The sequence below is a fragment of the Canis aureus genome, chromosome 8 (assembly GCF_053574225.1).
Source record: "Canis aureus isolate CA01 chromosome 8, VMU_Caureus_v.1.0, whole genome shotgun sequence".
Lineage (NCBI taxonomy): Eukaryota > Metazoa > Chordata > Mammalia > Carnivora > Canidae > Canis > Canis aureus.
The window spans coordinates 30,222,075-30,248,264 of NC_135618.1; the positions used below are offsets into that span (position 1 = coordinate 30,222,075).

Sequence of the window (26,190 nt, forward strand, 5' to 3'; positions counted from 1 at the left end):
TCAAGAAATTGTTATTCTTCCATGTATTTCAACTATAATAATAGTAGAATCTGGAGAAAATATTATTATACTGGCAAATTTGGTATAGACTGATTTTCTACTTTCTAAAGTGGTATTTTAGGAGCGATACAGAGCTGTGGGACATAAATTTACCAATATATGTCTTTCTATCACTAACAAAATATGTAACAAGAAGACAAGGTCAGGGACGAGTTTATTCACAGCTCTAAGAAGCAGGGATGTGTACATAGCTTCAACTAGGACAGCAATAGCCTACTTTACTTTTATTGATCAGAATTGAGATACTTTTGAAAGAAAAATAGTCTGCTTGGGCTATCATAACAAAAATACTATAGATTGGGTAACCTATAAACAACAAAAATTTATTTCTCACTGTTCTGGGAGCTGGGAAGTAGAAGATCACAATGCTATCAGATTTGGCATCTAGTGAGGACCCGCTTCCTGGTTCATAGATGACTATCATTTCACTATAACTTTACATGACACAAGGGGCAAAGAAGCTCTCTGAGGCCTCCATTATAAAAGCACTAAACCCATTTGCAAATGCTATACCTTGTAACCTAATTACCTCACAAAGGCCCCACCTCCAAATACCATCACATCAGGGATTAGATTTCAATATAAGAATTTGGGAGGGATACAACATTTTGTCTACAGTAAATGCCATTCACTGCACCTATCAGATAGCAAAGTAAACTCGTCATGTTTTGGTTCTTGTGTAAGATATCCTATAGAATATATATAAAGCAAATTAATTGAAATCTGTATTTACTACTCTGAATGGTGACCCACACTTACAGCAAGTCTCAGTAATCTCAATAACAAAAGTGTGATAAATGAACTCCTTCATAAGTGGAAGAAAAATTTCCTTTGTGACCTAACCTAGCCAGAAGAGATTCCTATTTCTCACAACCAAATGAACTTTACTAACTAGGACAAGATGGTGTTCAGGTTGGATAGGGAAGGATGGGCACAATTTCTATATTTGGTAGACACTAAATATGGTAGGTTCCAGAGAATATTGTGAAGACAAACCTGAAATAAAACATTTTAAGGATTATGCTAAAAACAGTGGGATCAATTTAATGCAAGTCTCTGTTTCACTTTGCTTTTACTAGGACTCCAGAGCATTCACAACACCCAGTTGTCAGATAGGCAAACCCATATATGACCATCTAAGCAACTATCACAAAACCACAGAATTTGCCAGGGATTAAGTCAGAAATAGAACTCAAAAAACTGAGCTACAAGTCCCACTCTTTAACCACTAGGACCACTCCCTTCCTACAGTACATTTAGTGTGAAATAGTTTTTTGGTTTCTTTTCATGCTGTAGTCAACTGAAGGAGGTTGGAAAAAATTAAAAACAGTCCATGCACTAAAAATGCATTTTTCCTCTCATTTAAGGCCTTTGATTTTTTTTAAAGTAATTTAAGAAATTTTATGAAAATTAGAAACCCAAAATGTCATTTTCTACTATTTTAGTAGTTTTATTTTTTTTTTCATACTGGAGCTCTTAAATAAATAAGGGTAGACACTTTTCATCCACGCATGAAACTAGACTATTTTCAGAGACAATCTCTGAAATTAGCATCCCTGAGAAATAGCATCTTTTAGAGAGGGGTTAATAATAAGGAGCCTATCTTTTTCAGATGATTCTTTAGCAAGACAAACTTTGACAAAGAAAGATCATCAAAAAGATAAAAGTAACATTTACATGTTAAGTCATATCAGACTACTAATTTGTATCATATTTTTTTATTTTTCCAGAGTAAAGGTGAATTAGCATTTTTACAAGCAGAGAATTCAGAGGTAAAAGCAGTTTGGTGTCTAGAGAGTCAGTAATTCGTGAAAGAACCTCTTTTTCCCCGTTCATTTCCTGTTTTTGAACTCCCTCCACTAGCACCATTCAAGCAAAGAGTAGTACTGTGCTTCAGCACAAATGACTAAAAGTGACATTCGTTATTTTATTTATTTACTTTTTGTTTGTTTGGGCAGCCTGCCTGCAGACAGTGGGACTTGGCGAGCTGCGCTGCCTTGCAGATGTGCTAGCTTTAATTTTTTTCTGACAGAGATGATAGCTTTAATGACGCTGATTTAAATTAGACAGGAGATTTGACTCCTGGAACACTAATTGAAAATATTTGTCTGACTCAAGGCTAAGCATTCAAAATAAAGTTCTCTATGGTCATGTGTTTATCACGTTTTTAATGCTTAGGTGGAAAGCAAGGGATTGAATGTATTTTTAAATTTCAACAAAAATCCCCATTCCAATAAAATTGATTTTGACGTTCAAAAAGACAACGATAGTTTAAAATGTTCTTCATTGTATATTGCTGCTTTTCTTCTTAAAATGTGTGTCATGTTCCTGTAACTATGCTTATGCTAATACTAAATAAGGATCCAGAGTTTTGTTAAGAGTAAATTGTAATGAAATCTCTTTTTTTTGAAAAATAATGAAGTTGTTTCAAACTAAATATTTTCATCCAAAAACGATTTATTATAAATGAGAAAGATTTTGATTAAAGAAATGCCTTGAAGTTTAACAGTCATAAAGAGTAACATTCAATAAATCCTGACCCCGGAAAGGGTCATTCTAGGGTATGGTCCTTCATTTCCCAGTGTTCACTCTTAGAGTAATTTACTTTGGTGTTTCAAACCCCACATTCTTTTCCTCACCTCAGACCAGCTGAGCTTTCAAACCTTTGAATTCCTCTTTCATAATTTCAGCTCTTCATGGTGCTTTGAAATGCATATTTTCCAGAAATAGAGTATTAGTCACAAAGAAAGGAGTCAGTTTGGTTTCATGATCAGATTTTTTTTCTCCCATATTTACATTGTCCCATAATAACTGATCTTTGAAGCAATGGAACTGGATTTTTAGACTCACTTCATCCCAGGTGGAATTTTCCATATCCCTTTACCTGCTTAGATTCTATAGTTTTTGGTAACAACTTCTAAAATATGAATTTTGTCTTACCCATTCATAAGGATACATTTAACTTTCAGATCAAGTACTTTTTCCATTGCAATTTATAATTTTATAGTATTTTCCTCTGTCATGTGTTTTGAAAAAGATTTTCTGAAAATGGTAAAATTAATTTGCCAAGCAGGATATCAAGAAACTGCTCATTAATGACAATACTTTGTTTTCCTGCTCTTTTTATCTCCAGGAGGTAATTCAACGTGTATACTAAGTCTGCAATGAAAATTTGCTGGAAAAAAAAAAAAAAAAAAGAAAGAAAAGAAAAAAGAAAATTTGCTGAATGTGTGAAAAAATAATGAATCAAAGAGTTTTCTATATATTTTTTTAAATACACATTTCCCAGAATGTAGCATTTGACCATTACTGTGCTGGTTGCTATTGGAAACATAAAAGAATATACATTTTTACAGAGCATTAAAATTTCAACCAAAAATCAACATGCTGACAAAATTCATTTTAAAATGTTCTTCATTACATGTTGTTTCAAAGAATATCAGACCTAAAAGAAATATTGAAGATTTAAAAATTCAATCAACCTATTCTATAAATGAGGAACTGAAGATAGACTAGTTAATGGTGTTACCTGAATTCACATATATGTTGGTGAACTTGCTTTAGAATTCAAATCTCCTTAAAACCATGTTAGTATGCCTTCTACCATGGGAAAAATCATTCCCTTTCATACTATCCAGAAAAGTAAATATAAAATTATTTCAGATACACATACACACTCACACATTTATAAGAACAAAGTTAAACATTTATTATATTTAAATCGTACTTTCCTAGTGATTGTATGAAAACAAAAACTTTAAGGAAATATAGTTACTTTCAGTTAAATCAGGTGTGTAAATCACTGTTTCTCAATCATTTCAGTCTAAGGTATGTCTGTGAACTTATCAAGGTAACTGAGAGAGAGGTACCTTTATTCTTAATATCATTAAAACATAGCTATGATATTGATAGCCCCAGCTATAAATATCTTGTTCATCCATGAGTACATATCATATTTCTTCCTCCCTTGTCTCCACACACAGCTTCCAGCTTGTTTTCCCTTTCTCCATCAAATATTAGTAAAAGGAATGGGAAGAATCCATAATATTATTGTATGCAGGTTAATTTAAGATTTTCCTTAAGTGTAGTTAGGAAGCACTGACACCAGTTATTGACCTGGAGGTGTGTTCTGACCAAAAGGAAAACAGTGACCTCAAATTTACACCATAAGAATACAGTAAATGTTTTAAAATACACTCATGTGGAGGAGTAGTACTTTCTCAAAAGTATGATTAAGATTCCCCAAATTTAGGGTATCTGGATGGCTCTGTTGGTTAAACATCTACCTTCGGCTCAGATCATGATCTCAGGGTCCTGGGATCTAGCCCCACAGTGTGCCTCCCTCCAACCCGGGAATCTGCTTCTCCTTCTGCCTCTGCCCACCCCCACATCCCTCTCGCACACCCTCTCTATCTCTCAAATAAATAAATAAAATCTTAAAAATAAAAGAGATTCTTCAAATTTGCTAGCATTATGTGAAACACTGGCCTCTCTTAGCCTAAAACTACAGGGAAGATTTGACTTTGAATGAATTCTTTGAACATCCTGTAAACATAAATTTATTTTGCTTTCTTCTCTGAAGGATTAAATGTGATTTAACCCTTCCAAGTATTAATCTTTTTTTTTTTAAATAAGCTTTCCACTAAAATTTATTATTTATCTAACACATAATTGTCTATGTGTTTTAACATCACTGGTAGTATTTTAAAGGATGTTTGATACTATTGATTTACCTAGAAGAGTCAGAATTCTTTCTTGTGAAAAAAAACAAGAATTCTTTCTTGTGTACACACACTACTAGCTCTTCATTTAAGTTGCAACTAGTATACTCTCCCTCAAGTAGTTAATAAAAGTTTTTATGAATAGTTTTTTATTTTGTTTATTTAGATTACAGACCTTTGGAAATACATTATGATCTTTTTTTATTATACTAGAAGGGTAGCATAATCAGGATGACTTTTGATAATTCAAAGTCCTCAAGTCTTCCAGTAGTGACATTATACTTAAATATTCAAATACAAGGACACGTGGGTGGCTCAGCAGTTGAGCTTCTTGCCTCAGGGCATGATCCCAGGGTCCTGGAATCGAGTCCCATATTGGGCTCCCTGCTGGGAGCCTGCTTTTCCTTCTGCCTGTGTCTCTGTTTCTCTCTATGTCCCTCATGAATAAATAAATAAAATATTTTTAAAAATAAATAAATATTCAGAGAATCCCTGGGTGGCTCAGCGGTTTGGCGCCTGCCTTTGGCCCGGGGCGTGATCCTGGAGACCCGGGATCCAGTCCCGCGGCGGGCTCCCAGCACAGAGCCTGCTTCTCCCTCTCCCTCTCCCTCTGCCTGTGTCTCTGCCTCTCTCTCTCTCTCTCTCTCTCATAAATAAATAAATAAATAAATCTTTAAAATAAATAAAAATAAAAATAAATAAGTAAATATTCAAATACAAGGATTATTTTCTTGCTTGTACATACAGTGGGAAGGTTGGGTACTCTCCAGTATTTTTGGATGGGCAAGGGTGGAGTGTGGGTGGGACTTTTCATCCAGTCAACCTCTTTCCAAAGCTTTCTGTATTCTCAACAGTACTCTAAATCCTGTGACTTTTTTCTACCTATCCAGATTATTTTCCACACCAGTACTCCCTGGTTGCCTGCTATAATCAGCAATTTTCTATGGAATACTGGGTTTTTCAAATTACAGTTGAATGTTAGATATCCTTGTCTTTTTAAAGTTCCCAAACCACTTCCTGCTTGCCATAATGTCACTGAGGCTTCTACAACTCCTTTTAGCTGTCAACTGCACCTTCTATTCTATATCCAACAGGTAGCCAAGGAAGACCTACTACCTCATTCTGTGGATTTATTAAAGAAAGCAAGTTAACTCTCTGTCTAACCTTTATCTAAATTATATCCAGGGGTCTGACTTCTGAAACTAAACTTTATCTTTATTGTTTCTTCCTTAAGAAAGGAAACAACTTTATATCAGATCATAAACATGGTTAGTTTTTCTAATGGCAAATTAAAGGAAAATAAACACTAAAGAGTAACTGAAATTATAACTTAGATACATTGAAAGGCTGTTAGAAGTCCATTGGTTTACATTCTTTCCATACTATGTCCAACAAGTCATTTCAGAAATAATTTGTTAAATCAATGCTTAGTGATTCCCAGCATACATTTCATATATTTTAATGTATTATAGTGTTTCACAACCTTTAGGTAAAATTTCCCCTAAATTTAAATCTTATTTTGTCTTGTGGTTTGTGAAAGTGGAGAATAATTGCTCACCAATATTGATAAAATGCTTCATAAACCACTTGATCCTTTAGAAGGTTGAATTTTACTGAGCAGATTAGATCAGTAGGTTTCTGTTAACATTTTTTTTCCACACCTGGACTAAGTACTTAGCACTTAACTACTTTTCTCTGTGTTTAAAGAATATTCACCTGGCTTATGAATCCTTATGAAATTATATATATATATATATATATATATATCATTGCCTCTATCATTACCTATAGGTGAAAAATTAGAAATGATATGGTGTAAGCTATTGACAATATTAAGAGTTAAACACTACTGGATATTTTATTATTGTTTTGTTATTGTTCTTGTTTTAAAGCTAGAATAGAAAATCCCAAGGACTAGAAAATTCTGTTTCTTTTCTTAGTGATGTATCTCCAGCTCCTAGAAGAATGTCTGTTACATAGTAGGCATTTAAATTATATTTGAAGAATAAATGAAAAAAAAAAAAAGAATAAATGAATCAGTGAATAAAACTTTGGGGAAAAAGTGAGTGATGAAGAAGTAAAAATAAGTTATAAAACACTATATAAAGTCTCAAATACAGATATTTTTTAAATAACAGTTATTTGAAAATCATGCTTTATCATTATGAAGAATTATTACCAAATCTATGGAGTTAATGATCACTTTGATTACTTCTATGGTACAAAGCACTTCATATCTTATATTGTTTGGATTATGTGCAGTCCCTTTATGAAAGTTGCCTAACCTTGTTGGTGGTTTTATCTTCCAAATAAGAATAAACTGTGGATTTCATCAACAGCATCTTATTCTCTACTTATGGAAAGATTTTAGTCACATATACATGAAATTTGAATAGAAGTCATCAACTTTATTTTTTACAATCATGTATTTATAATTTCTCAGCCACTTACAGCATGAATGAAATAATTTAATTTTAAGTAAAACTTAACACATGACTATTTTGACCTTTAAAGAAGTGTTTTCATTCACACCTAAAAAAATAAGAAAGTGTTTTGGTTCAAATACTGCCTATTTCTAAAAGGGATTGAGGCATCCAATGCATTCCTAAATATTTACACATTTCCCTTAAATTTTCTGTAAAATCAGCATGGATAGAATTTTGTCAGTATAGATGTTGATATGAAAATCAGTACAATTTTTCAAATGTTCAAACATTTCTAGCCAAGATAATAATACACCAAACCCGCTATCAGGATCCCACTAGTAAGATAGTGGGATTTTAAGCACTTAAAGCTGAGATAATTTAATTCAGGAAATGACTATATAAAGGATGGAAGACATATGAAGCTAAATAGTCATCCCAGAGATTGACAGCCAAACAGTGCCAGACTGTAAGGTGGAGGGACCTAAAGAAAAGTGGGATGAATTCATCATCTTGTGAATCAGAATGAAAGTGGCTGGAACCACAGAGGAGAAATTGCTAATTCCAGAGATATCTGCAGAAAGGAAAGGAAAAATTCCCAGTTTCTCCCTTTATTTTATCCTTCAAGCTTGGCTAACACCTTGCATTGGCCATACACATCAAAAGGGAAATGACTCCTGCACAACTTGAAACAAAGATGAGTCAATGGAATGGATCTGAGGGCAAGCAAGCTAGAACCAGCACAAACAGAACGAATTATAGCATAAGAAAAGATGAAACAATGCTACATCTTCAGAAAAACCTAAGATATTTGCTGAAAAATCCTTAGAATTCATAAAGCAGTTATTAGAATTCATAAAGCATAAATCTTGAAGTTTATCTGAAAAAATAAGAATAAAAATATGATATATTTGTTTTAACTGAAGAAGTATGATGGAGGCTTATTCCACATGTTATTAAAATGAGTGTTTATTCATTCATTTGTAAAATATTTAATGAAGCCCTTCCTATGTTATAGGCATTTCTAACAGCAGCAAACAGGGAATCTGTTTGACAGGATAGAAAGTAGACAAGTAAGCACATAAGTGAACAAAATAGTTAAAAATTATGGTAATTTCTCTGAGGTTGACTGTAGGAGTCGACAATAGATGGAATGACCAGGAAATGTCCTTTTAAAGAAGTGACATTTGATCAGAGACTTCAAGATGAGAATCAGCCAGTTCTTTGGACTGATGAGGGAACAACATTCCTAGTTCAACAAGCTGTGTGACCTCAGGCAAGTCCTTTAATCTCTCTTCCTTGTTCGTTATCTGAAAAATGGGAATACTATAGTATTTACCTTAGTAAATACTATACTTACTTAGAGTTAAGTACTTACTTAGTGTTAAATACTTACTTAGTGTTAAGAAAATGAATTATGATGTGTGAAGTACATACAACAATGTCAGAAACACAGTAAGTATTCAATGAATGTCGACAAGGTTTTGATAATACCTGAAACTCCACTAAAAATGGATAGACATGAACAGAAAATCTACCCAAAAAAGAAATAAAAAATTACAAATAATCACATTTTATATACAATTTATTCTTACTAAGAATCCAAAAATAAATGTGAGTCATATGATTTTGTTGATTACACACATTGAAGACCATTCTATTTAAATTAACATTAAAGAGTAGACTTACAGAATTCAAAACTATTAACTTTTAATTTCAAATATTGTCAGAATGATTGAAAATATTTATCTTAGAATCCTGGAACAATTTGTATTTTTAAATGAATTTAATGTTTAAGAAGATATAGTGGAAAGCAAAGAAGTTCACTTATCAGAACTTGTAAGTAGGAAACAAGAAGTCTGGGTTCCATTATGAACCTTCACACCAAGTTTCTCCACCTGCCACCTTGAAGCATATTGAAGCTTTCATTTTCTTATATGTAGAAAAAACTAACACGAGAAAAGAAGTTTTAAAAACTCGAAACATTTCTCAGTGTGAAATATTTTTGCATACCCCAAATCTGAACTTGTACATGAGTTATCAGTAATGCTTTTATAGTTCTCCAGAAAGAATTGTGGTATATACATTTGGGGAAACCATAATAGGCTAATGTTTTGTTGGAAGTTGGGCAAATAAATGTCAACATGTTACAACAAATGCTGAGTCGATATCATTGGAGACCTGATTTTGACATTCTTAGCCTTTGAAATTTATTTATTTATTTATTTATTTATTTATTTTTTTAAGATTTAGTTATTTATTTTAGGGAGCGAGAGAGAACATGCAGGAGAGAGAAGCAGAGGGAGAGTATAGAAAGAATCTCAGGGAGTCTTCTTGCTGGCAAGGAGTCCAACACAGGGTCCAACTCATGTTCCTGAGATCATGACCTAAGCTGATATCAAGAGTCAGACGCTTAACCCAGGCACCCCTGCCTTTTGAAAATTCTAAAATAATGAAGTAATATATATAATATATATAATAATAATGATTACAATAATAAATCTTTTCAGGTGTACTTGAAAAATCAAAAACATCAAAAGGAGATACATACAACCTATATATTATTTGGAATTTCCAAGACCTGGATCCAGAATGGGGTCTTATGGCACACCCTGTGAAAATCACATGTTCTTTGAAAAATTTCTTCCAATTCCCAAGGGTTGCCACTCTTGTGATCGACACCAGGAAAAGATCTCCTTCTTCCCCTGGGCACCCTACATCCAGTGATGCAACAGAAGTGTAAATGCCACACTCTTCCAATCCCAAGCAATTTTTAAGGTCTATCCCAGCTCCAGGGCTCCCTAGATTACAGTTTAATAACTGTATTAGACCAGTCTTACTTTCTTCACTCTTTCACAGGTATTTATCTTGAAGGCAGTCTTCAATAAATATTCTACAAGCAGATCTCTATTTCCTGGAAACTTTACCTAAGAGGATTCAATGTCAGAAGTGGTTTAAGGAAGCAGGAACTATAATGGGATATTGGAGTTGAATTATCAGTTGGTCATCTGGCCACGAGGACCCGCTCATAGGTAGTAGATAAAATAGGATTAACCTCTGGCATAATGTAAATGTGCAATTGTTAAAACTTTCATCTATGTTAAACTGGATTAGGAAACTGCTGAAAGCAGATGCAATATCTCAGCCATAATAGAAGCTCAAGAAGTAAGAGCCATGAAATTGGATGGCTTCTGTTGGAGGTAACTGATATATTGGAGAAATGAAAGGAAATTCTAAGTATGAAATGATTAACCACCAACTAAAGACTATGCATAAAAGCCAGAATGCCACCCGGGTAGTTAATACATAACTTTCACTTTTTTTGTGAGTGATTGGCAGCACAAAAAAACAGCATCAGGCCCAGAACATAATTATAACAGAGCTCCAGAGACTGAATACATAATCTGGAAAAGTCTGGACCAGCAAGAGCCCTGATTGGAGAAATGTGAAGGGTGAAGACAGAATGGATACATCTGACTCAATGTTCCAGAGAATCTTGAATTAAATAAGATTCTTCTGAACTCTTTAGAGATATAAAATTATCTTACTGTATTATGTCCCAATCTAGAGCATCTTGTTTCCTGAAGATGATGCAGAAGTCTCTTCCTCACAAGAAAACATACATACTACTCTCCTCCTTTTACAGGTACAACATAACTTTTATATTCCATTATAACCCAGTCAGGAAATGCTGGCCCTGCTAACAGAGGAAAGCGATGATACCCTCTTTGAAGTGGCTGCAAGATCTGATAAGATGGAAGCTGGAAGAGTATGCATGATACTAGACTTTGCTAGATGAAAGAGGCAGAGCATAAAGTTGAGGAAGAGACAGTTTACCTGTGTAGGAGCACTCTCCTGTATTACAGAATTTAATCCTGGCTAGAATTCAAGGAATATTCTAGAATAGAGCCTGGACACCTGCAGAAAGCTATGATCCATACTAAATGAAATAGAAATGCTAGATCTTCTGTGGAAGACAATAGAAGACAATCGAAGAATGCATCAGATAACTCAGAGAAAGGGGCATACTAAAATGGAGGTGGGGTGCAGCTCTTTAGTCATGTGGCTGGCAAAGTGTTTATGCAAGACAACCATTGCTGAAGCGGATATTTCTGCAATCAAAACTTAAATCAACCACTTGTGTTACAAAAAAAGAGAAAACCCAACTGTCGAGGAATGCTACAACTCTTATTTCCTTTGCTGTACAGGATTTTCTTTTTTACTTTGATGTAGTCCCACAGGTCAAATTTTGCTTTTGATGCCTATCCTTTAGGTGTCATATCCATGAAATCATTGTCAACATCAATGTCATAAAGCTTCCTCCCTACGTTTTCTTTTGCAGGTGGATATTTAATTTCTCAGCATTTGTTAAAAAGATGACCAACTTCCCCATTGTGTATTCTTTCCACTCTTGAGGAAGAACAGTGGTCCATATATCCATGGATTTGTTCCTGTGCTCTCTATGCTATATATCTGTCTTTGTGCCAGTACCATACATACAATTTTAATTATGGAGCTTTCTAATATATTTCAAAATCAGGAAGTATATTAGCTTCAGTTTTGTTCTTTCTTTTCAAGATCACTTTGGCTACTTGGGTCTTTTGTACTTCCATGTGAATTTTAAGTCTATTTTTTCTGTTTCAGTAAAAATGCCATTGGAATTTTGATGGGAAAACCATTGAATCTGTAGATTGCTTTGGGTAGTATGGCATTTTAACAATCATGAACGTGGATGTCTTTCCATTATTTCTGTTTTCTTTAATTTCTTACATCAATGTATTATAACTTTCAGCTTAAAAATATTTTATCTCTGGTTAATTTTATTCCTACGTAGTTAATTGTTTTTTTTTATACTACTTTAAGTGGAATTATATTTTTTCAATTTCTTTTTGGATAGTTCATTGTTACTATATAGAAACACAACTGACTTTATATGTTGATTTTGTGTCATACAAGTGTACTGAATTAGTTTATTAGTTCTGACAGATTTTAATGGAATTTTTAGGGTTTTCTATTTATGAGATCATATTGTCTACAAACACAGTTTTACTTCTCTCCCCGCCCCTACATTTTTTACTTGCAAAACTGCTCTGGGTATGACTCTTAGTACTTTGTTAAATAGAAGTGGCAATAGTGGACATCCTTGTCTCGTTCTTGATCTTAGAGGAAGAAAGTATCAGCTTTTCACTATGGATTCTGGTGTTAGTTGTGAACTTGCCATATATGGCCTTTAATATGTTGAGTGGTAAGTTCCCTCTATCCTCAATATGTTAAGAGTTCTTGATCATGAATGGGCGTTGAATTTTGTCAAATGTTTTTCTCACATATATTGAAATGATCATATGATTTGTAACTTTCATTCTTAATGTGGTGTATCATGTTTACTCATTTGCATAATACTGAACCATCATTTCATCTAAGGGATAAATTCCACCTGATAATGGTGTGTGATCCTTTTACTGTCCTATTGAATTTGCTTGCTAAAATTCTGTTGTGTGTTTTACCGTTTATATTCATCAGGGGTATCGCCCTATAATTTTCTTTTCTTGTAGTATTATTATCTCAGTTGTAATGTCCTCTCTCATCCCTAATCTTTCATTTTTGCCAGTTTCATTGATTTTTTCTGTTGTCTTTCTAGTCTGTTTTTCATTTATTTCAGCTCTAATTTTTATTTTATTTCCTTCCTTCTATTAACTTTGAGCTCAGTTCTTCTTTTTTCTTGTTCTTTGAGATGTTTATTTGACGTCTTTTTTCTTCCTTAATGTAGGCATTTTTCATTACAAACTTCCCTCTTAGAACCACTTTTACTGCATCCCATAAGTTTTAGTAGGGCGTTTTTCACTTTAATTAGTCTCAAAATAGTTATTTCCTTTCTAATTTTTCTTTGACCAGTTAGTTCCTCAGAAATGTGTTATTTAATTTCCACATATTTGTTCTCCCAATTTTTTTCCTGCTACTGATTTTTAGTTTCATGTCATTGTGATTAGAAAAGATATTTGATATGATTTCAATTTTCTTAAACATTTTAAGACTTGTTTTGTGTCCTATCCTTGTGAGCTATTCTTGGTAGCATTCTGTGTATATTTAAGGAGAATATGTATTATGATGTTGTTGAATGAAATCTGTATATGTCTGTGATGTTTATTTGGTCTATAGTGTTGTTCAACTCTGCAGTTCCTTATTGATTTTCTGTCTAGTTGATCTAACCATTGTCGGATGTGGGATACTGAAGCCTCCTTCAACAATTTTTTAGATAGTTTTATTTAAAATACAGTGTAACACAAAAATAATAGTTATTATAGATAATAAAAAGTATTATTATTGCATTCCTGCTTATTTCTCCCTTCAGTTCTGTTACTATTTGCCTTATATATTAGGTACTCTGAAGTTAGGTGCATAAATATTTATAATTTTAATAACTTTCTAGTAAACTGACTCTTTCATCATGATGTAATAGCCTTCTTGATCTCTTGTAACAGTTTTTTTTACTTAAAATCTATTTCGTTTGACATAAATATAGCCAAGATTACCATTTGCATGAATATCTTTTGTAGTCCCTTTACTTTCAGTTTATGTGAACCCTTAAAGCTGAAATAAGTCTCTTGTAGACAGCATGTGGTTAGAACTTGTTTTTATCCATGCAGCTAGTCTATGTCATCTGATTAGGTAATCTAATCCATTTACATTTAAAGTAATTATTGGGATGCCTGGGAAGCTCAGTGGTTAGCCACTGCCTTTGGCTTAAGGCATGATCCCAGAGTCCAGGATCGCATCCCACATCAAGTCCTGCATCGAGTCCTGCATCCAGGTTCTCACGGAGAGTCTGCTTCTCCCTCTGCCTCTGACTCTGCCTCTCTCTCTGTGTCTTTCATGAATAAATGAAAAATCTTTAAAAAAAGTAATTATTGATAGTTGAGGGCTATTGCTCTTTTACTTATTGTTTTATATCTGTTTTGCAGGGGTTTTGTTCCTTTCTTCCTCTCTTGTTATTCTTCCTTTGTGACTTGATGATTTTTTATAGTGATATGCTTTCATTCCTTTCTCTTTATCCTTTGTGTACCTACTATAAGTTTTTTTGTGTGTAATTATCATGGTTAAAGGGATTCCTGGAGTCAGCTCCAATGCTTGGGTGGGTGGGGGAGTGTTCCCACATATCCACAAGCTATTTTCTGACACCAGGTCAAAGTTTTATAATTCAGTTCAACTCTGACATTACCTGGAGATAGCATTAGATCCCACAGGTTAAAGGATTAGTCCTATAAGACTGCACCCCCTCTCACTTCAGGTGCCAGTCACAGATCGAGGTTATTACCTGTGGTTTTGGCTGACTGGCTATAGATTGGAGGTTCCAACAACACCCTCCTTTGCTAAAGCAACTCACAAAACTCAACAGTATTTTTTTTTTTACTTACAAGATAAGATCACCAGTTTATTATAAAAGAACATAACTCAGGAACAGCCAAATGGAGAGGATGGACAGGGTAAGGTTTAGGGAAAGAGTGTGGAGTTTCCATGCTCTCTCCAGGTATACCACTCCACTCCCCAGCACCACCATGTGTTCAGCTACCTAGAAGCTCTTTCTTTCTTTCTTTCTTTCTTTCTTTCTTTCTTTCTTTCTTTCTTTCTTTCTTTCTTTTCTTTCTTCTCTTTCTTTCTCTCTCTTTCTTTCTTCTCTCTTTCTTTCTTCTTTCTTTCTTTCTTTCTTTCTTTCTTCTTTCTTTCTTTCTTTCTTTCTTTCTTTCTTTCTTTCTTTCTTTGTTTTGGATTTTTACAGAGGCTTCGTTATATAGGCATGATAGATTAAATCATTAACCACCAGTGATTAAACCAAATCTACTCCCAGAGATAGAGGAGTGGGATTACAGTTTCAACCCTCTAATCATATGATTAACTCCACTGGCAAGGATCCCTATCCCTAGGTGAGTTCGAAAAGTCATCTTATTAGCATAACAACAGTTACCTTTTTGGTGCTCATCAGCTTCTTAAATTCCAAGGGTTTTATGAACTTTGTGCCAGAAATGAGGATTAAGACAAAAATATATATTATTTATTATTAATCACATCATAATAGGAATTAAATGAATCTCATATTTAGAACAGTATTTTTAAGTCAATGACAACTTAAATTCACTTGAATACAAAAACTCAATACTTTTATTCCCCAATCATACTTTAAGCTATTGATGTTGCTATTTACATATTTTATATTGTTTCAATTAACTAGCTATTATTATAGTTATTATCCTGTCTTTTAACTTTTATACTAGAGTTAAAGGTGAGTTAGGGCATTCTGAATTGATTGTATATTTGTCTTCACCAGTGATTTTATACTTTCATATGTCTTCATGTTAGTAATTAATGTATTTTTGTATCAACTTGAAGAAATTCCTTTAGCATTTTATGTAATGTAGATCTAGTAGTGGTGAACTCCCTCAGTTTTTATCTGTCTGGGAAAATATTTATTTCTTCTTTATTTCTGAAGAACAGCATTGCCAGGTATTGTAACCTTAGTTGGCAGGTTTTTTTTTTTTTTTCTCTGTCAGCACTTAGAATGTATCATCCCATTTTCTCCTGGCCTGTAGGATTTCTGTTAAGAAAGCTGCCAATAGGCTTATGGGGACTTCCTTCTATATAATGAATCACTTTTCTCTTGCTGCTTTAAAAATTCTCTCTTTGAGTTCTGACAATTTGATTTAATGTGCTTTGGTGTAGGCCTCTTAAATTCAGTCTGTCTGAGCTTCATAAATCTAGATGTCTATTTCCCTCCCCAGATTTGGGGAGTTTCCACCTGTTATTTCTTTAAATAGACCTTTTTCCCCTTTCCTTTACCCTTTTTTTTCCTTTAGGAATCCTATGATGTATATATTAGTTTAATTTTTTAAGGGAATATGGGAGTTTTTTTTAAATTTAAGATTTTATTTGTTTATTAATGAGAGACAAAAAGAGAGAGGCAGAAACACAGGGAGGGGGAGAAGCAGGTTCCCTGTGAGGAACCTGACATGAGATTGGAGCCCAAGACCCAAAGATCACAACCTGAGCTGAAGAGTGACCAATTCAACCACTGAGCCACCCAGGCAGGCATCCCTATATTACTTCACTTACTGATTCCATAAACCTCTTAGGTTTTCTTCACTTCTTTTCATTCTTCTTTTCTTTGCTTCTCTGGCTGAATAATTTTAAATGACTTGCCTTCGAGCTTGTTGATTTTTTTTTCTGCTTGTACCAATCTGTTGAAATCCTGTAGTAATTTTTTAAATTCAATTATTGTACTTTTCAGCTCCACTATTTCTATTTGTTTTTTATTAGAGTTTATGTCTTTTTGTAGATATTCTCATTTTGTTCATGTGTCATTTTCCTGATTTTATTTAATTGTCTGTTAGTGTTTTCTTATCTCATTGAACTCCTTTTAGGCCATCAATTTAAATCACTCATCAGGAAATTCATAAATCTTCATTTATGGGTCAGTGATAGGAGATTTTTTTTCCCTTTGACTGTGGCATATTTTCCTGATTCTTCATGCTCCTTGTAGAATGCATTGGTAACTGCACACTTGAAAACATGGCACCTACTTCCAAACTCCTACAGAGCTAACTGGTTTAAGAGAAGAACTAATTCAGGCAAGGTTATTTTGTTTTCCTTATCTATTTTGGTGTGACTTTTTACAGCCTTATGTTCCAGAGGTGCTGCAACTTTTTTTTTTCTTTCAAGTTCTTAATTGTATTCTGGATTTCACATAAAGCCATTTTGATCCAAGTATAATTGTATTAGTTTTTCTGTGGAGGAAGGAAGGCTAGGACTTCTTGTTCCACCATCTTGCTAATGTCACCTCATCACTATTATATAGATATTTGTTTTCTCTAAAGTATAAAATATTAGCAATATTGTCAGTGAGAGACATATAATAGAAATGAATTCATTATTTTTAAAAATGTTGACTTTACAAGTCGCTGTATAAAATATAAAATATATGGTTCTAGGTTTAATTTATCTTGATACTTTAATTGCTGTAAGTGGAAAGAGTCTACTCTAAGTATTAATGATATTTACTCTTCCACTCTACCCATGACTTAGGTGAATGTTTTTCTTGAACTCAGCAATGTTCTTGCAAATTTCAAAAAGTGTTATGTGTCTAAATGTTTTTTAAAGATGACTTCAAATTCACTGAAAATCTTTATTTTGAAAGGTTTAGATAGTTAAAAATACATATTTCCATTTTTGATGAATGCAGGTATGAAAGCTTTGTAGGTAACACAGGTGGGCTTTGGCACTGATTGCATGACAGAAGTATTTCCATACATATGTTTTCAAAAAGTTTCTCCATAGTATAATTTTCCATTCAAAAGCTATTGCCAGGGCACCTGGGTGGGTCAGTGGTTGAGCATCTCCTCTGCTCAGGGCATGAACCTGGGGTCCTAGGATCAAGTTCCGCATCAGCCTCCTTACAGGGAGCCTGTTTCTCCTTCTGCCTATGTCTCTGCCTCTCTCTGTGTCTCTCATGAATAAATAAATAAAATATTTTTTAAAAGCTATTACCTTTTTTTTTAGTCATTATTAAAATGTCATCTTTACCTTGAAGTGAAGTGTGCAAAAGAAAAAAAAGATTATTAGGCTGGGCATTATTGACATCCATTTTATAATCTTTAAAAGTTTAGTAAATGTAAAGGTGCCTGGGTAGCTCAATTGGTTAAGCCTCTGCTTTGGCTCAGGTCATGATCTCAGAGTCCTACGATCTGGCCCCATGGTGGTGGCAGTGGCTGGCTCCCTGCACAGTTGGGAGTCAGCTTCTCCCTCAGCCCCTCTCCCTGACTTGGGTGTTCTCACTCTCAAATAAATAAATAAAATCTTCCAAAAAGAAGTTTGGTAAATCTAAATTTTAGGGGAGATAACAGAAAAAAAATATGTAATTTATTTGTACTCACAATTCTTTTAAATACTTTTCCACCAGATATTTTTATGAACACTCCCAATCACATATGAAATATTATAATAAATCAACTATATTTTTGTATGTGTTATAATAAAACCTTTTATATAAAAATGGGTGAGCTATTGTTTTCTTACCCTTCCATGTTTAGATGAATCAAAATATTTGCTTTGCATACATTGCAAACAAAAGAGGGAAATAGATGGTATACTTTATAGTTGGCTGTATTTCAAGTCTTTTTTTTTTTTTGATTGAAATTATCTACACTGATGACATCTTTGCACCTTTTCAGCTACAACTCCTTTACTGCAGAGGTTTATCTATGAATAATTTTGAAAATGAATATTTCATATAGCGATATTACTGAACAGAACTTCAAAATTATCTTTTCTTTATTGTTTTCAAAGCAGGCACACTTAAACGGTTATACTTACACTGTTTTTCCAAGAAACATTTTTATTAAAGATACTTTTAAATCATCTCCAGTACATCTTTCTTTTACTGACCACACACATAAAAATGGTCGTTTCGGTTTTATTATTGAGGCAGATTTAATCATAATCATAACTTGAGAAATGTTAGAAACATCTGTACTTCCTCTTAACAGAAATCCTCTGGTGCTGTGCAATTTGTTCGAATTTCTTTTTCTATAAATTTTTGGCACTATTTTCTGTTTCTTTTAAAGTACTTTCTGTTAAGTAAATAGATCTTAGTTTTTGAGACATATAGTTTTGCTAGTATAATTTGAGCCATCTTACTACAAGCAAGAAGAAAGGGGAAAAAAATTTATCAAATGGTATGAAATTGTTTTTTTTAAAAGATTTATTTATTTTATTCATGAGAAACAAACCTTCTATAACACAGAATTAACCATTTTAAACTGAACAGTTCAGTGAATATAAATAAAACATACAAGATCTTGTACGTCTAGTTTTTTTCACTTATCATAATATTTTAAGGTCCACCCACATTGCAGTTTTTATCAGTATTTCATTAATTTTTATGGCCAAATAATATCCTATTTTACGTATACATCACAATTGGTTATCCATTCATATGTTGATAGACATTTGGGTTATTTCCACCTTTTGGCTATTGTATATATATACAATATATATATATTGTATATATTATATATATTGTATTGCTACGAAGTTGTATGTATATCTATTTGTTGTAGTACCTGTTTCAATTCTTTCGGGTATATATTTAGGTATAAAATTGTGGGGTATGTGGGAATTCTGTGTTTTACTTTCTGAGAACTACAAAACCTTCTTTCCATAGTAGCTAAAATGCTGACATTTCTACCAGCAAAGTATGAGGGTTGGTTCCATTTACTCCACCTATCACCAACACTTGTCTTCATTTTTTATTATCATATCCATTCTAGTAGTTATGAAGTGATATCTCATTACAGTTTTGATTTACATTTCCTTAATGACTGATGATGGTAAGCATTTTTCATGTACCTGTTGGCAATCTGGAAATACTCTTAGAAGGAATGTTTACTTATATCATTTACCAATTTTTAAATGGTTTATCTGTCTTTGTCATTGAGGTATCAGAGTTCCTTATATATTCTATAGAGACACTTCTCAGATATATGATTTGCAGATATTTTATTTTGTACATTATCTTTTCACTTTATGTGTCTTCTGAGGCACAGTGGTTTTTGTTCTCATGAAGTTTAATTTATCTATTTTTACTTTTGTTGTTAGTGGATTTTGGTGTCATATCTAAAAATCCATTGGTGGGCGGCCTGGGTGGCTCAGTGGTTTAGCTCCACCTTCAGCCCAGGGCCTGATCCTGGAGACCCGGGTTCAAGTCTCATGTCAGGCTCCCTGCATGGAGCCTGCTTCTCCCTCTGCCAGTGTCTCTGCCTCTCTCTCTCTGTGTCTCTCAATAAATAAATAAAATCTTTTTAAAAATTTTTAAAAAATTAAAATCCATTGGTAAAATTATAAAGATTTATCTTCACACTTTTTTTTTTAATCTAAGAGATTTGTCATTTTAGCACTTATAATTAGTCAATCTATTTTGATTTAATGTTTATATATGATATGGGGTAGGATTCCAACTTTATTTTCTGTATGTGGTTATCCAATTGTTTCATCACCATGTGTTGAAGAGACTATTATTCCATAGCAGAAGAGACTATTATTTTCCCATGAAGAGTCTTGGTATCTTTATCAAAATCAATTTGCAATAGATATATAAGTTTATTTCTGGATATCAGTCTTATTCCACTAGTCAATATATCTGTGCTTTTGCCAGTATTACAGCCTGTTGTTTACTGTAGCTTTGTAGTTAGTCTTGAGTTTAATAGTATAAGTCTTTCCAACTTATAAAGTTGCCCTTCCAACTTTACTTTTGCAATATTGTTTTAGCTCTTTAGGGCCCCTTGCAAATCCCTATGAATCAGATGCTCAACCTTTCCATTTTGGCAAAGAGAACATTGCTATTGATAGGGATTGAACTATATCTGTAGATCACTTTGGAAAACATTACTATCTTAAAAATGTTGATGACAATGGACACAGTATATCTTTATATTTATGTACATGGACACAGTATATCTTTATATTTATGTACATTTTCTTTAATCTCTTTCAGAAAAATATAATATTGAAAAATGCAATATTTTGTAGTTTTCAACTCTATCATCATCTTTTAAATTATTTCTAGGCATTTTACTCTTTTGGATGTCATCATAAATGGAACTTATTTCTTAATTTCCTTTTTGGATTGTTCATAGCTGGTATATAGAATCACAACTGATTTTTGAGCGCTGATCTTGGACTTTACAATTTTTTTTTATTTTTCTTTATGTAATTTTGTATTGCCTAGTTACTCTGGCTGTAACTTCTGGCAAAATGTACAGCATCAATGAAAGCAGACATCATTGTCTTGTTCCTGATGTTAGGGAGAAAGTTTTCAGTCTTTCAACATTGAGTATGTTGTTATATAAATGCCCTTAATCACATTGAAGAAATTACCCTCTATTTTCAGTTTTCTGATTGTTTTTATAATAAAACTATGGATTTTGTGAGTGCTTCCACTGTCAGTTGGGATGATCATGTGATTTTTTAATTTTGATCTATTAATATGGTTTATTACATTGATTTTCTTGAGTATAAACCTTTTAATAGGATGACATAAACCTTTAGAATTAGGTTTGCCAGCATTTTGTTGAGGATTTGGCATCTATATTCATAAGGAATTTTGCTTTGTAGTTTTCTTTTCTTATGGTGTTTTTGGCTTTGGTGACAGGATAATATTTGCCTTGTAGAATAAGTTATAAAGTGCTTCCATCTAATTTTTTGAATAGAGAAAAAATACTATGTCTTCTTCAAATGTTTGATGGTTTCACCATCAAAACCATCAGATCATTGACTTCTTCCTCGAATGCTTTCATTATTGATTCAATCTTTTTCCTTTTTATGGGTCTGTTCAGATTTTCTATTTGTTGTTTAAGTAATTTGTGTATTTCTAAGAGTCAATCAATTTCTATTTGTTGTTTAAGGTAATTTCTGTATCTATTTCTATAATCTAGGTTGTTTAATTTGATATATATATATATATGCATATATTTATTTATTCAGAGAGAGAGAGAGAGAGAGAGAGAGAGGCAGAGACACAGGCAGAGGGAGAAGCAGGCTCCATGCAGGGAGCCCGACGTGGGACTCGATCCCAGGACTCCAGAATCACACCCTGGGCTGAAGGCTGCGCTAAAGTGCTGCGCCACCGGGGTTGCCCAATTGTTTAATTTGTTGGCAAAAATTTTCTTATAGTATTATAAGCCTTTTTATTTCTATAAGACCAGTACTAACATTTCTGCCTTTCTGGTTTTAGTTATTTGCATCCTTTTTCCCCTACCACTCTAGTCAAATTCTGTGTATTTTGTTGATCTTTCCAAAGAACCAACTTTTGGTTCCACTGATTCTTTCTACTGTTTTTCTATTCTCTATTATCTATATTCTAGTCTTTATTATTTCCTTCTTCTGCTAGCTTTGGTTTAGTTTACTTTTTTTTCTAATTATTTAAGTTATTTATGTTATCGATTTGTGTTCTTCCTTTATAAAGTATACTGTTTACTGTTATGAATTTCCCTCAGAGCATTGTTTTCACTATATCCCACAAATATTGGAATGTTCTGTTTTGTTTCATGTGTCTATAAGTATTTTACTTCACCATGATTTTCCCTTTGACCTAATTGCTTGTTAAGAATATTTTGTGTAGGGGCACCTGGGTGGCTAAGTAGGTTAAGTGTACAACTCATGATTTTGGGTCAGGTCATGATCTCATGACCTGATTTTATTCTGAGATCAAGCCCTGTGTCAGACTCTGTGCTTAGAGGAGGGTCTGTTTGAGATTCTCCCTCCACCCCCTCCCACCCACTCTCACTCTTTCAAATAAATAAACAAATCTTTTTTTTTAAAGATTGTGTTGATTTCCACATATTTGTAAATTTTCCAGTTTTCCTTCTGTTATTATTTCTAGCTTCATCCCATTGTGTTCCAAGAAGATGCTTTATATGCTATCAATCTTCTAAAATTTATTGAGATTTGTTTTGTGGCCTAAAAACAAATGTTTATCCTGAAGAATGCTTCACGTGCCCTTGAGAAGAGTATGTACTGGGCATTGTTGGGTAAGAATGCTTTTTGTCTTTCAGCCCTAGTCAGTTTATATTATTGGTCAAAGCCTCTCCTTCCTGTGGCTTTTTGTCTAGATACTCTATCCATTTTTTTTAATGATTTTATTTATTTATTCATGAGAGACATAGAGAAAGAGAGGCAGAGACACACAGGCAGAGGGAGAAGCAGGCTCCATGTAGGGAGCCCAACATGGGACTTGACCCCAGGACTCCAGGATCAGGCCTTGGGCAGAAGGCGGTGCTAAACCACTGAGCCATCTGAGCTGCCCTGCACTATCTATTATTGAAAATGGGTTATTAAAGTCTCCTAACTATTATTGCAGGACTGTATATTTCCTTTTTCAATTATGTTAATATTTGTGTCATATTTTTGATGCTCTACTGTTTGGTTTGTATGCTTATAATTATATATTCTTGATGAATTGATCCTTTTATTAATATATAATGTCTTCCGTTATCTCTTACAGCAATTTTTGGCTTGTTGACTACTCTGTCTGTTAATAGTGTAGACATTTAAGCTCTCTTTTGTTTATTATTTGGATGTACTATCTTTTAGACACTTTTTTGGGACTCTTTGTGCCTGATGCAAAATTCATATGTTGAAATTTCAACCCTCAGTGTGATGACAATAAGGGTGAGGCCCTAATGAATGATGTTAGTGCTTTTATAAGAAGAGACACAAGAGCTTTCTTCCTTTCTCTCTGCCATCTCTCTTCCTTTCTCTATCTGCCATATATATATATATATATATATATATATATATATCCATTTGTATCCATGTGAAAACCAGGAAGTAGGACCTCACTAGACACCAAATTTGCCAACACCTTGGTCTTGAAAATTTCAGGTTCCAGAACTGTAAGAAATAACTGTTGTTTAAACTACCCAGTCAATGGTAATTTGTTATGGGATCCAAACTGACAACCATTATTTAATTTTCAACCTATTTGTGCTATTTGTATCTTTGGATCTAAAGTGAGTCTCTTATAGAGAGACATAGTTGAATCTTAAAAAAAAAAATTCATTCAGTAAATTTTTATGTTTTGATAGGTAAACTTAATCACTTACATTTAAAGTAATTACTAATAAAGAAATTCATCAGTATCTTTCTGAATCCAGTGAGAAATTGATCAAGTAAACATTAGGGAACATGGTAATTAGAGTAGATTCTGGTCCTTAGTGGAAAAAAAAATCATTACCTGTACCATTGAGGTATTATCAATAGTATGATGCTGCTTCCATGATTATCAGTTCTGTATTCCAAATGCCCAGAAAAAGAGTGCAATAGACACAGTAGTATGGAGAGTCCTATCTCTGAATTGGTCTTTTATGACATGGGTTCAAGATTTTTTTTACCTTAAATTTAGCAGAATGACTTTCATAGTGGCCATGTATGTATGAGAGCAAAGAGAATTCCCAGAAGTGATTCTTGGGAGTATAAAATTATAGGTTTCCACTAGACTCCTCATTTATCTGCTATTTAACTTTTTATCATGTACCAGATATTGTGAGAAGAACTTAGAACACAAATATAAACATAAGAGCATTTTTCCTTCAAAGAATGTCCAATCTATGTGAGAGGAAGATAAAAAACAATACGGGTGGAAGATAAATAACAATATGGGTGGAAAAGAAATTATAAGCAGTGAAAAAGTACAAAGGGGAAAGATTAATTCTCCCTGAGAAGAGCATGGAAGTTATATCAGATAGAATTGCCTCAGGTTGCAAATAACAGAAAACTGACCTATAATCACTTAAATAGAAGAAAAACAGTTTCTTATTTGATTATCACATGGTTAAGATATGTGGATGTTGAGATTAGGTCAGCAGTTCAGTGAATGATGCCAAGTTCTTTCCCTCAAAGTCACAATATAGCTGCTAGAACTCAGCCTGGAAGTCGGTAAAGTCTGTTTCTTTTTATCAAAAAGGAAGGAAGGAAGGAAGGAAGGAAGGAAGGAAGGAAGGAAGGAAGGAAGAAAGAAAGAAAGAAAGAAAGAAAGAAAGAAAGAAAGAAAGAAAGAAAAGCAAGCTATCCCAAACCCTCAACCTGACACGTTTATTTCTCACAAGATCTACCATAGGTATAAAGAGGCTTTTAAAAAAGTGTTTGTCTCCCCCAAGACCTTTAGAGACCTTGCGACTGATACTCCCACCAGGGAATCACTGAAATTGTTTCTTCTAAAATCTTGATGCAGTTTTCCTGTCTGCACTTCTTATTTCTGTATCCTTTCCTCATTTTCCCATCTGTGCCCATGGTCATCTATGAACATTATATGTGTCTTTGCATCGCCTCTAATGGTTCTTCTTCAGTCTCTGCCCTATTCTTTTATGAACCCTGTACACATGATAAAGGAACTCCCCCTTATTCTCAAGTTCACAACATATTTACTTCTCTTTGCCTGACTGAAATTGAGTCTCAGAGCTTTCCACACTTTAAGGTCAGCAGGTGAAGTTCATTTTCTCTTTATTTTGCAGCCACTGCTTAAAGATCACGAACTCTCCATCCTTGCATAAAAACTCAGGAACTTTTGAAGCATTTGACATTTTAGCTATTTGATTCTCTACACTTCCTTATTGTTTGTTGCTATACACCCCGATTTTGCAATTAATTTAGGATTTTTTTCTCTCCACTTTAACTTCTGCCATTGTCCTGAAAGGATTACAAGATCCAAATGGATTCCAAAGCTAACACATTGCTCTTCCCCCCAGGTCAAGGGGCAGTTAGGCTCTGATAAAATCCCAAAAGATTAGGCTCTGGTAAAACAGTTTCTCTTAGGAGCAGACCTTATTAAGAAGAACAGAAAGCTGTTGTATATTTTAGCATTATTCCTTTCTCTCTCTCCCTGCCAGAAGCATGAGTGGATTTTTCTCCAATATTCACTGTGAGAATCTGGTAAAGCTATTGGAGCTAAAGATTACAAGTGTGAGTTTTTTGACTGATTGCCCTTGAAGTTTTTGACTCAGAATTCCCCACACCGAGCCTCTAGCAGTTCATTTATTGCAGTTTAGATTTTCCTTTGCTGGTACTACATTGGTTTCTGCTCCAGTAAATTGTGATTCTTTGTATCTCCCTGTCTCCCTCTCTAATTTTGAGAGCAGCAGTTGGCTGTGTGATCTTAGTTCTCCAATGAATCTAAGAAGAGTTGTTGAGTTTTCATCTTTTAACATGTCTGTTAGGATGAAGTCCTATTCCAAGTCCCTTATACATGGAAACCACAAGGCTATAACCTTAATTTTTAGTGGCCTATCTTTACAGCCCAGTTCTAGAATTTCTTGAAGTGTTTTTATTTTTTTCCTACATTGAGAAGTTGGAATTTCTGGGTGTAATTTTTCAAGAGATAAAAATAGCCAACAGTGTCTATATTTAACAAAATACTTCAACATATTCTTTCAAATGTTCTCTAAATT

General features: G+C 33.6%; 1 long non-coding RNA gene across 1 annotated transcript in view; it reads right to left on the minus strand.

Moving 5' to 3' along the window:
- Positions 1–26,190, minus strand: part of LOC144318569 (uncharacterized) — a 49,749-nt gene that overhangs the window by 7,159 nt on the left and 16,400 nt on the right. The window lies entirely within an intron of this gene.